The sequence below is a fragment of the Orycteropus afer genome, unplaced genomic scaffold, assembly GCF_000298275.1.
Source record: "Orycteropus afer afer isolate SDZICR_OR568_19922 unplaced genomic scaffold, OryAfe1.0 scaffold00352, whole genome shotgun sequence".
NCBI classification, from domain to species: domain Eukaryota; kingdom Metazoa; phylum Chordata; class Mammalia; order Tubulidentata; family Orycteropodidae; genus Orycteropus; species Orycteropus afer.
In genome coordinates, this window is record NW_006921939.1 from 599,966 (window position 1) to 610,695 (window position 10,730).

Genomic DNA, 10,730 nt, shown 5'->3' on the forward strand with positions numbered 1-10,730 from the left:
CTCTGCCTCCATTAACCCAGCATAATGGGCACTTGTTCTTTCAAATCCAGGTTGACCCCAAGTGTTACTATAATGGTTAACCAGCCATCTCTGCTCAGGATACAGCTTTCTATAAGCTAAAATCTGGGGCCTAAGGAAGAGAAGCCAAGGATGATTTCTTTGAACCTAGGCTTGTTTTGCCAAAGTATAAATATGATGCTGCAGAATGTGTCCAAATGTTCCCAAAATAGCCCCAGTGCTGAGGCTGTGCTCATGCCTGGGCATTCCCGGAACTGGTTTCACTATCCAGCTTCAAGTCGCTATCTGCGCAGAAGGTGGTGAGGAATTCTCACTTGATGTGGTGCTGAACAGCCAATCCTTCAAGATTAGAAAAGCTTCTTGATTTAGGAGACATTTGTTATGGAAAGATCTCAGTCCCCGCTTGGGAATCTCCTCCTCCCTCCATCTCCTACCCCCTCCCCATCTCCTTCTCAGGCAGGTCATATAGCCTTGGCAAGGATGTACCTGCCAAGGGTTAGCCTGGACCACTCTGGAATACCCTGAGTCTCCACATTTTCATTTCTTTTCTCCAAGTTATTCATCATCATCACCACCCACCATCATGAGTGTGTCTCTGTCTCTGTCTCTTTACTGAGTATGATTGCAAGAGTTAAAATTCATCATTATGATTATTGATAAGTTATCAAACCATGGTCTAATATTGAGAAAAACATCAGAGAAATCCAAATTAAGGGACATTATATAAAAAATACTTGACCAATACTCCTTAAAATGGTCAAGGTCTTAAAAAATAAGGAAAGTCTGAGAAACTGTCACAGCCAAGAGTGGCCTAAGGAAACATGATAACTAAATGGGATATGGTGTCCTGGAAGATACACTAGAACAGAAAAAGGACATTAGGGGAACACAAGTGAAAACTGAATTGACCATGGACTTTAGATAATAATAACACATCACTATTTGTTCCCTAGTTGTTACAAATACACCATGATGATGTAAGGTGTTGACAATAGGGAAAACTGGGTCCTGGGTACACAAAAACTCTCTGTACTAACTTTGAAATTTTTCTGTGTATTTAAAACTATTCTAAAATTAAGTGTATTTAAATATTTTAAAACTTCCAGAAAGGGAGTGTGGTAGAGATTGACTAGGGCAAGGCATGAGGGAAAGTTCTCAGGTGATGGTAATATTTGATATCTTAATAGAGTTTGGGGTTGCACAGGTGTGTGTCCATTTGTCAAAATCCATTGAATCTTTCACTTAAGATTGTGCAATTTATTGCATGTGAATTTTGTCCAAGGAACCCTGGTGGCCCAGTGATTAAAACTCTAGGTGGCTAACTGAAAAGTCAGCAGGTAGGCAGTTCAAACCCACCATATGCTCCATGGGAGAAAGATTAAAAACACAAAACCAAACTCATTGCTGTCAAGTTGATTTCAATTCAGAATGACCCTATAGGACAGAGTAGAACATCCCCATAGGGCTTCCAAGGCTATAATCTTTACTGAAGTAGACCACTCCATTTTTTTCCCAGGAGTGGCTCGTGAGTTAGAACCACTGACCTTTCTTAGCAGCTGAGTGCTTAACCACTGCACAACCAGGGCTCCTAGCCATAAAGATTGCAGCCTTGCAAACCCTATGCAGCAGTTTTACTCTGTCCTATGGGGTTGCTATGAGTCAGAATTGACTTGATGGCAATGGGTTTTTGGTTTTTAGAAATTTTATCAAAAAACTAAAAAAAAAAAAAAAAAACCTGTAAACAAATTTGAACTACAGTTAATAATATGCATGCTGAAGTATTTTGGGATAAATGTAGTGATGTTAGCAACTTTGAAATGCACAGAAATATAAGATGGATTGAAGGGATGGATATTAAGGAAGGATAGATGGAGAGCTTTGTGATAAAGCAAGTAATGTAACATATTAATGGCAGAAACTAGGTGGTGGAAATAAGGATGTTCACACTATAATTCTTTCTGATTTTCTTTATGTTTAAAATTTTTTAATGATGAAATTTTGGGGAAAAAAAATACAGACAGATATAAGGCAGTTGTTGTTGTTGTAATGTGCCCTCAAGTCAGACCCGACTCATAGCGACCCCTCCTTGGGTTTCTGAGACAGTAAGTATCACTAGGAAGTAGATTGCCCCATCTTCCTTCCAAGGAGTGGCTGGTGGGTTTGAACCGCCTGCCTTCTGGTTAGCAGTCAAGTGCCTTAGGCACTAGGCTACCCACCTCCCAAGAATAGTCATGGTTAAGTTTGTTGTATATTCCTCCACATAATATTCTACCATATACATCTATGTTTAAATGGGATACAACTATGTACATACATACTGTTCTGTACTCACTATTTTTGTTTAACCATTTATCTTGGGCATTTTCCATGACACTTTTCACATGGCTGCATAATATACCATCATATGTTTTATAATGTTATAAATTGTTTATACAATACTTTGTTCAATTAAATTTTTATTGAATGAAATTTTAGTTATGGACAAGGGTTTTCATTTGTTATTTGTTTGTGTTTTACTATTACAAACTTTGAGGCAATGGATATCATTGCATATATATCTTTGTGTACTTGTGTGAGACTATCTGTGGGATAATTTGCTAGGCATGGAATTCCTGGGCTAAAAACTATTGTGCCACTTAGCATCCCTACCACTAGTGTATGAGAAAGGAGCTCTGGTAGTGTAGTGTATAAAGCATTTGACTGCTAACCAGCAGGTCAGTGGTTCAAACTCACCAGCTGCTCTATGGAAGGAAGATAGGGCTATCCACTTCCATAAAGATTTATAGTCTTGGAAACCCAATGGAGGTCACTATGAGTCAGAATTGACTCAATGGCAGTGAGTTTTTTTTTTTTTTGTTTTGTTTTGTTTTGTTTTTAGTGTATAAGAATGCCTGGGTCCCCATACCTTCTCCAACACTAATTATTACTGATTTTATTTTAATTTTTGTAAAGCTGATAAGTGAAAGATGATAAATAATTGAACTTTGTTCTATGTCTGTTGGCTCTTTGTATTTCTTCTGCTAATTGCCTATTAATTCCCTTTGCCCCTTTATCTACACTTTGATTTGTAAGAGCTCTTTGTATATTAAGTGCTTTGTACTGTATGTTGCAAATACTTTCTTCTTCTTTTTTTTAATTTTCCAAAAACTTATCTTTCAAAGTGTCTAAGGTGGAGTTGAGGACTTGGGCCCCCACGAGTGGCACTGGGGAGTGGGTCTTCCATATGCCACATTTCCTGCGCCCCACTGTGGGGTGAGGATTCAGGACTTGTTTAACATAAGGAAAACAAAAATCCTCAAAATTGGACCAGTAAACAATATCACATTAAATGGAGAAAAGATTGAAATTGTTAGGGATTTTCATTTGATTCACAATCAACCCCCATGGAAGCAGCAGTCAAGAAATCAGACAGTATACTATACTGGGCAAATGTGCTGCAAAGAGCTCTTTATAATATTATAGAGCAAAAATGTCACTTTGAAAACTAAGGTGTGCCTAACCCAAATCATGGTATTTTCAATAATCTCATATGCATGTGGAAGGTGGACAATGAATAAGGAAGACCAAAGAAGAGTTGATGCCTCTGAATTGTGGTGTTGGTGAAAAATACTGAAAATACCATGGACTGCCTGTCTTGGAAGAAGTACAGCTGGAATGCTCCTTAGAAGTAAGAATGGCCAGATGTACTTTGGTCATATTATCAGAAGGGACCTGTCCCTAGAGATGAATATCATACTTGATAAAGTAGAGGGGTCAGTGAAAAAAGGGGAAGACTTTCAATGAGATGGACTGACACAGTGGCTGCAATGATGGGCTCAAGCACAGCAAGGATTGGGAGGATGATGCAGGACCATATGTAACAACAACAACATGGTGGAGTTGTTTTCCACTTTCTTTGTTTTTGCTATTTTCATACCTTGCATATATCTTTTGCCATTTTCTACCACTTTGCTTTCATTTAACAGCTCTGAGTAGACAGGATAAGGGATATAAAAAGGTCACATTAGTTGGCTCAAGGTCACAGACATAATGATGAAACTGGTACTTGAACCCAGATCTCTTCACTTCTAGTCTATTACCTTTTCCATTACCAAGGAAGAGCAGGAATATTTATTGCCACTTATCAGAAAGGAAAACTTCTTTCCGATGCCTGTCACTAAGGCCTGCTGGAGAAATACACATCTGGCCAGACTTAGACATGAACCCTTACTGCTGCCCTCCAATATTTTTTAATTTCCTAATTAGCTTGTTCAACACTCCTCCACAATGACAATTTCAAATATTCTTCCATCTTCTCAAATCTCTAACTACCCTCCACCTTCCCCCTCTCTCATTTCACAGAGAAAATAGCAACTATTGGGTAAGAACACTCAGCATCCTGTCCTACCACTCCTAACTTGTCTAATAGGTAGATCCCCATCTTCTCCTCCCTCCTTCCCAATGTCACAAAGAAGGAAAAATATTCTCTCTTTAATGCTAAATGCTCCACCTGATGTGTGGAGGGGTCCAGCCATTTGCCTTCCCCTCTAGGACCTGGTTCCTGCTATTATCTCCTTTTCTCTCCCATTTTTTCATCTTCTCTCTCTACTTTTTTTCCTATCAGCATTTAAACATGTGCAAACCTCTCCCTTCTTAAGAGATAAAAGCAAGCACAAACACCTCTTTTATTTTTTTAGCCCTAGGTTCTCCTCCAAATTGTGCTTTCTAATTCTGTATCTATAAATGTGAATAAGTACCCTATCTCAAAATGAAGATGTCTGAGACGCTGTGTACGTGCCACCAAGTTGCTACAAACTTGCCTTGGAGGTAAGAGAAGAAAAAAAAATGCACACTGTAGGGGAGACTTGTATTTGGGTAGACAGGACCGCTTTTGAGTTTTAGCTGAGGAGAGAGGAGACTGCCTAGGGAAACAGAAATGGCTCTCAAGCCTCACTGGTCTGGGTTTAAGCACCTCTGGTGAGAGTAGTAGCCAAAAACCAACAGAGACTTTGCATGATTCTAGGTGAGCGCTGAAGGTCCCTGGGTAGTGCAAGTGGCTGCTCTCAATTACTAACAGAAAAGTTAGTGGTGTGAACCCACCCGGTAGCACTGTGGAAGAAAGTCCTGGTGACCTGCTTCCATAAAGATTGCTTCCAAGAAAGCCCTATGGAGCTCAGTTCTACCCTGTAGTACAAGAGATGGTTATGAGTCAGAACTGACTTCACAGCAACAGGTTTGGCTTTGGGTTAGGTGAGTGCTGAGTCTCAGAGGCTGATGGAACAGCTCACTAGTGAGTTTATAAGACTCTAGGCATAAACATGTCTAGCTTTGGACTCCGCTGACCTAGTGTGGAATAGAATTTGAGAGAGAATACGTTGTCCTGCCTCTGCACATAATTCAGTTTTCCAGTGGCTCCCAGAGCAGCACGTGGTGCCAGAGTCCCAGGCATGGCTACCAGCATGCTCATGATGGCTCAGATCAGCAGTGGTACAGATGTGGACAATTGGTTCCAGAGCAGGAGAGAAAGAACAGGGTAGTGATGACAGCTGACAGACTGGTTTATAGGCACAAGAAAGGCATCATTTTGGAAAATTCTCAGAAATAAGTGAGGGACTCCTTGAGGGGAGCAGGTGAGGGAGGAGGAAGCATAGAAACTTAAGCATAACTATAAATGTGACCTAGAGTCACAGGCTGGAGGGGCTGGGAGGCCTTTGTGTCTCATTCAGAGGATCTTCAATGGCAGAATCTGGAACTCTAATTCTCTGAGACTTGCTTTTCTATTCCAGAAACTGTGATGGGCACAATTGAAGGCAGGGCCCCAGTAGCCTGTGGAGTGGTCTTCCTGCTCTCCACAGGATGGATAAGATGAGCAATAGGCTCTGTCACATTGTATGTGGATTGGAGCCTGGGCATGGAGCGGAAATGCTGCCTTTCTATAGATAGATGAGAGCAGGCTTGTATCAGTTAAGCCTGGGAAGCCCTTCTGATAGGCTGATAGGGCTCAGTGGTAGGCTTCCCTGAATCTGCTTATATAGACTGCTTGCCCCAAAACAAAACTTCCAGGCATTTTGTTTGAATTCCAATTCTCTGCTCAAACAGATTCCCCTTTAGTAAAGCTCTGGTCAGTATTACCAGCCATGTATAGGAGCAACTCTAGCCATGGGTAAGAACCCATTAACCCATTGCCATTGAGTCAATTCCGACTCAAGGTGACCCCGTGTATTACACAGTAGAATTATTCCATAGAGTTTTCTTGGCTCTGATCTTTACAGATCACCAGGCTTTTCTTCTGCAGTGTTGCTGGGTGAGTTCAAAGTGAGGCAGCAAGAAAGGATATGATTGTGGGTGATTACTCCAAAGATGCAAGAGAAAGGAGGAGCAGCACCAAGATAAGGGAGATAAAGAAACTGGGTTGGGATAGAGAAGAAGAGTACAGAAGAGAAACATAGTATCTCTTTCCATGAATATTGATGGAACAACAACATTGCAGGGAGCCAGGGTCTTCAGTGTTGCTCAGAGAATATTCAGTCAGCATTGATAGCAAAGTGGGCGTTGAAGTTAGTCACAAGACCCAACAGATGGGGTTCATGAGCATCACTTTATGCCTTAAGCACCAAGCAGAATTTTCTCCAAAGAAAATGTCTTTGATAAGCTCCTATTGATCGTGAACTTGGAAATCTCAAATAGCCACAACTCTGTCTTGGGGTTATTATGCACTGAAGTTTGAGGAGAAGCATGTGGTGACAGAAATATTTATTTAAAAAAAAAAAAGAAAAAAAACAACATTTCAGGGTTGATGCAGATTTTAGAAATTTTTCTATAGCTTCTAGAACTATAGACCTGGATAATAGATACTTCTGGCCTTGCAAGATCCATAAATGTATTCCAAATTCTGGAATTAAAAATCAGTAAAGTTTAGGAGAGCTTTGGCATTGCATGCATTTCATCATATTCTCATTTTTTTTTAAAAAAAAAAGGCATAACATTTGCATGATATTTATGGAGGAGAGACAGAGAGATATTTACAGAGGAAAGAGAGAGATTGATTTTCCATGATGCCAAAAAGCCAAAGGCTTTATTTGCTTCTTAAATGCTTAGATAAATGAGACAGAGAATGGTCTGTGATAAGTCATTTCTCCCTCAAGGGAAAGCTCCGGTGCTCTACTGAATTACTCACATACGAAGTTTACATGAGCAATATCTATTTCTATGTATGAAGAGGTAATGAGTTGAAGAGTCACCTATCTTAAAGCTCCTCTGGTTTGTGTTTATCCCAATTTGGTTTCAGTCTGAGGTGAAGCCAAGAAGACCTCTGTTATTTGGCAGCAGTTGGTGAGTCCAATTTAGCCATCACTGATTTCAAAGACCCTGAGGAAGCTAGGCTGGTTTGAGAGTTTCCGGGACACTCAAGATCACTGACTTAGATTCATTGTTATTTCTTGAGCACCTAATAACAATAACTATCATGGACTGGCTCTCCTGGTGTGCTAGGCATTTTCCACTTGTCATCTCACTCCACAACCCTCTGAGGTAGGCAGGTCCAATATTTATCATGAGGAAACAGAGCCTCCTAGAGGTTAAATCATTTACCCAAGGCTACTCAGCAAGTAAGTGGCACAGCAGGAAGTCTGATCTGCCTGCATGATCCAAGATTTACCAATCTTTTCTCCTCCACTTTATCCCCAGAATTCTCAGAATAGTTCACAAAATACTGCATAATGTGGATGAACTCGGAGGACATTATGCTGAGTGAAATAAGTCAATCACAGAAGGACAAATATTGTATTAGTCCGTTATTGTAAAAAGTCAAGGAAAGGTTTCTATATGGAAGGAAATTTTCTTTGTTGGTTGCCAGGGGTGGGAGGGGTGGGGAGGGAACACTGCTAGATAGGGAGAGACAAGTATTGATATGGGTGAAGAGAAGGGCAATGTACCAAATGTGAGTGATCAACACAGTGGCATCAAGGAAGAGGAAGACATAGAGAGGTGTATGGGAGGTACAGACAACAAAGATGAACCCTTTTGCACACACAGTACTGCATTATCAGTGAAGGAAAACATCATTATACGGGTGGATAGATGGGTGGACAGGCTGAACTATTAGATATGTCTATGCAGGGGGCAGTGTGTCCATAGGGTTGGCAGACAGTGTTTCTACAAGTGTATTGCTATGTTCTGCAAGAATTCCCAGGTATATAGCAGAGCTGACAAGGGACAAGGTTGTGGTCACTTCTTGGCCACAGCCAGCTACCCAGAGGGAGTGAGTAGTTGGACCTGTGGTCTCAGGACAATAGTCGCAGGGGACATCAAGCTCAACTGGCATAACATACTGCACAAAAACATTGTTCCACATCCTACTTTGGCAATTAGTGACTGGGATCTTAAAAGCTTGTAAGCAGCCATCTAGATGCAACAATGGGTTTCTCTTCGTCAAGAAGAAGAAAATCAAAATTAATGGAAACAATCAGACCTAGCGACTAGTACACCACCCGATCTGCAACCTATACAAGTATGAGACCAGAAGAACTAGATGGTGTCCGCCTACCACTGTCAACCACTCAGAGGGGGATCTCTGCAGGAGATCCTGGATAGAGAGGGAGAACAGTGTGGAACAAAACTCAACATCATATAAATAAATAAATAAAAGGCACGAGGTTTGCTGCTCTGATGGAGCCTGGTGAAACCCTGAGACTATGTCCTTCAGGTCTGGAATTGAACCCACTCTTGTGGCTTCCAACCAAAAAAAGACAAGCATATGAGCAGAACATTTACATTAGGTAGATATATTCCTTGGAGAGATCAATCATGGGATAATAAAAGGACTGTGTGTGCACAGGGAGACAGCTCGGGGGGCAGGAGTGCATGGTAGGGAAGGACACAGGGAAGAGGTAACTATGGGGAAGAAGTGAGAGAGGAGCTGTTGCATTATAGGAAATTGTAGTCAATGCCATGAGACAAAGTGTGTGTGAGCACCCAAATCACAATAAAAATTAAAAAAGAAAAGAGTACAGTGCTCAAGGCAGACATTCTTGACTGGTTAAACTAGACTCTTGTTTGGATATAAGAAGACATCAGGGGGGAAAAAAAGAATAGTTCATATAAGCTGCCTTCTGTTCTGACCATCAACTCAGTACTGTTAACCCTTTACCCTGACTTTCCCCTTCCCCTTCTAACCAGCTATCTGAAAGGTGTCCAGTGACCAAAAAAAAAAAACCTCACTGCCATGGAGTCGGATTCGACTCATAGTGACATTACCCAATCTTCCTTCCAAGGAGTGGCTTGTGGGTTTGAATCGCCAGCCTTCTGGTTAGCAGTCAAATGCCTTAGACACTATGCAACCAGTCACCATCAAATCAATTGACCTCTCCATAGCCTTCAGTTGGAACACATCTGCAGCATCAGATGTTCCCTCTGTTGGCCTCTACAATTTTCCCCTTCTCCAGTTACTTCCCTGTTACCTCCTTCTCTGCCTTCTGTAATGGATTCCTCTCATGTTTTTCTCTCCATACATGTAGACTTTCCTTAAGGTTCTGCTCTCAGCCTTGCCTTCACTCTTCTAGATTCAAGTATTATCCCTTTGCAGATAAAATGGCCTTCTGCGGGAGGCAGCATAGACTCTGGAGTCAATCTGCATGAGTTCCAATCTGCATTCTGGCACATGCTAATAACTTTGGCAAGTTACTCTGTGCCTCTGTTTACTCATCTGTAAATGAGGACTCATTGAGATCATGCTTATAGAGCATTTGGACCACTGCCTGTCAAGTAGTATGCCTTATACAAGTGTTTGCTATTATACTTTGGACCTCCAAGTTCTAACTTTCACTACAACTTGTTGTTTGACATCTCTCCCTGAGGATCTCTAAGAAGCTTAATATGAGGATCTCTAAGAAGCTTAACTGCCTTTATGGGTCATCACCATTATCCATCAAACCCAATGAGCATATCTCTTCCCTCTAGCTGACCTCCTACAGTTGCATGTTGCCGTCGGTGTTGTGCTGTGTGCTGTTGAGTCGATTTTGACTCATGGTGAGCCCATGTGACAGAGAAGAATGACCCCCACGGGGTTCCCTAGGCTGTAATCTTTACAATAGATCACCAGATCTTTTGTCCCGTGGAGTTGCTAGGCAGGTTTGAATCACCAGCCTTTGAGTTAGCAACCAAGTGCTTAACCTGGGTTAAGCATAATGATAACGTTTGCATAGCCCTATCAACTTTATCTTTAAAAAGTCTTAAATCTGTCTCTGTCTCCCCATCTTCACTGCCACCTTCATGGTCCAGGCCACTGCTATCTCTCCTCTGAAAGACTGCCATAGTCTCTTAATTGCTTAAGGTTTGATGCTTCCAGTATCGCTTACCCTCAGAAGCACTGATTCAGTAGATTTGAGGGTAGAGTCTAGGGATCTGCAGTATTAACAAGCTCCCTAGGGAATGCTTACTAGAGTTTGGGAATCACTGCACACAGGATGCACTTCGGAGTCCTTATTCTGGCCAGATCTTTTGTGTCAGCACCTTTACTTTACTTTTTCCTGTAATTGCCTTATGTTTTAGCCAATGATAAGACAACACTCTAAACTTTAAGGAACAAGAAAGAGAGAGAGAACTTGAGAGATAGAGGGAGAGGAGAGAAGGAAAGAGAGTGCTCTGGATTTAGATCTTAGCTCAGATCCTAGCTTCACTCCTTACTAACTTCTTTACTTCACCTCTCTGATCCTGTTTCCTGATAGTTTTTTTTT